Source organism: Austrofundulus limnaeus, unplaced genomic scaffold (assembly GCF_001266775.1).
Source record: "Austrofundulus limnaeus strain Quisiro unplaced genomic scaffold, Austrofundulus_limnaeus-1.0 Scaffold3, whole genome shotgun sequence".
Classification (NCBI taxonomy): Eukaryota; Metazoa; Chordata; class Actinopteri; order Cyprinodontiformes; family Rivulidae; genus Austrofundulus; species Austrofundulus limnaeus.
Window position 1 is genome coordinate 6,491,624 of NW_013952405.1, and position 2,807 is coordinate 6,494,430.

Consider the following 2,807-nt stretch of genomic DNA (forward strand, 5'->3'; position numbering starts at 1 on the left):
TTCCTGGTGAGTGATGTTGATACAGGCGGGTGGTAAACAGGTCCAAGAGTCCTGAGGATCTTCAGGTAAGTTTCACAAAAAGCACAAGGTTAATAGATTCAGGATCACAAGAGTAAGACTGGGGGCTGAGAATCATTACCCATAGGAAGCGATGTATCAGCGATGACCTGCTCACTGGACCCGCCTTAAATAGTAAAACCACCAGGAGGACTCAAATGGTTGCAGCTGTGTCAATTGCTGATCCAATTAGTGACAGATGCTTCACCCTGAGCCAGACCTAGACCCTGAGCAAGACCTAGAACTGGATGGATGTGAAAAAATGGATTGGTTTGTTTACTACTGACTTTTAAAAAGCACTACACATTTTATAATCTTTTCTTAGGTGAAATATGATATAGTTTTGTAAACCACTGTGTGAACATTTTTATGATTAAACTAGTGATTTTATGTACAGACTGGTCTGAGTGGCTGTCACAGATGGTTACTCAGAGTGGAAGGTACTGATATAGATAAGATACATGCCTGAACCTTGAACCGTGGTTTGTCATTAGTACAGGAAAATTGTATGRAGACCTGACTTTCAGCGATAGGGTGACCCATTTAGATGATGCAAACAATAGGCGGAGTCAGTTCCTGAAGATGATGGTTACAATGATGTGACTTCCTGAAAAACGGACCTGAACGCAGCAATGAGAATAAACTGCCCTCAGACAAGCGCTCTGGTGTGGTGTTGTATGGACACTTTTCACACTCAAACATTCAACTATTGGTGCAGAACACATATTAAGGTAAACGAACATGCCTAAATTATCGATTATCTTTCAGATGGATGGATGGATGGATGGATGGATGGATGGATGGATGGATGGATGGATGGATGGATGGATGGATGGATGGATGGATGGAAGTTCCAATAAGCAAACCAAGAAAGATAAAGTCTGTAAAACTAATCATAACTACCATTTTGGGCGGCTGTGGTAGAGTAGTTAGGGAGTTGTCCCGTAACAGGAAGGTTGCCGGTTCAATMCCCCATTCCAGCTGTCTCATTCTTTGTGTCTTTGGGCAAGATATTTCACCTGCCTTGCCTACTGATGGTGGTCGGAGGGTCCGGTGGCGCCGGTGCATGGAAGCCCCACCTCTGTCGGTGCGCCTGTGGCTACAACGTATTTTGCCGTCATCAATGTGTGAATGGGTGAATTTCTGTAAGTGTAAAGCACTTTGGGGTCCGGAGGGACTTGATGAAGCGCTCCATAAGTTCAGTCCTTTTACCATTCTGTAATTTCTTTWAGTATTGCAGTAATTTGGCCAAAACAGAATAATTAAAAACTCCTTAGAGATCTCTTTTCTATTTGAATCTATTTGTAAATTCTTGGTTCATCACAGGGATGTTCAAGAAGAAACAGACACACAAGCTTCTATCTTTTTCATCCTGAGACATCTTCAACAACTCCTGGAACATTTAATACCTCGCAGAGCCAGTTACATTTAAAAAGTCTCACTTTTTCTTTTCTTTTTTGCCATGCCTGTCCTCCATCACCTCTGGCAACACACACCAGTTTTACACCATTGCTWTATGTAGATGTTTCTGAGGTTGTGTCACTCTCTAAGGTGCGGACTTTGCATCAAAGTATAAAGTGGTCCACAGCTGCTTTAACCTTGTAACAAACCTCCAGATGGTAATGATTGACAGGTCTTCTGAGTACTGTCTACCTGCAGAGGTGTGTATTGTTTCAGTGAGTGTTACCGCTTTCTCTGCTGACCTTGTTGGATTAATACAGGCTAATACATTACAACAGATAAACCGTTCCCATTAGCTTTTTATCTAAGACTTCAGTATTTTTTCCACACCATATAGCTGATTTGTATCTGAACATCTGCTCTGATGAGAAAATGGTGTCCTCTCACTAAATGCTTCTCCCTCAGACATGTGTTTCTTTCCCCCTAATTAGATGCACTGCTGAGGAATCAAGATGTCTACCTGGGGAGAGGGAGACAGCAGCTGGAGACATAAATTACTGGCCTAAGATAATCCCACCACCTCCCATTGCCCACCCACATGCTGCCTGAACAATAACCACCAACTGGCAGTCAGGAAGAAAATCAACAGCTAATGACATAGAATTACTTCTTACTTACGCTTCGTATACAATTTCACATGTATAATGTGCAAAAATCTTTCCTCGCACAGTTTGGCTGAAAATTTATTACTTTGGAGACAAATGTGTTTTATGAGTCAAAAACTTGCTTTATTGGCAAATAAGCAAAAACAGAAAAACACACTTCAAYGGTTCAGGAAATGCCAGAAATTTCCCTTCCCTGCCAAGACCTTTAAAGCTCATAATTAAGACATTAGATCTGGTTTGTTTATCCCATACAGAACCAGAGTGTGAAAATGACTAGTTTTGGTTTCTCTGGGGGTGAATGTTGGACTTGGCAGAGCAGACTTACTGAAGGCCAGTTTTCACCAGCCTTTTTATTTTTCTTCTGATTTTCTACTCGAACAAATATTGCTTGATGATAGAAGAGTGACATCAACCCTGAACAAAATCATTAAAGTGYCTGTGACATGCATTTTGTACAAATACAAAAGTGGAAAGAAAAACATCTGAACACTTAAGAAATTTGACATAATACATAYGATTTTACCWGTTTTGTCACTTAACTCTCAGCCAGGCAGAGGAGCAAAAATGACAGGTTGGGCCTAGAACCGCCTTTTGGGACCAGCTCCTCCTCTGGGCTGTGTCTCCAAGCTGAGTTTCTTAATCCAAGTGCACACACGCACACACACACACACACACACACACACA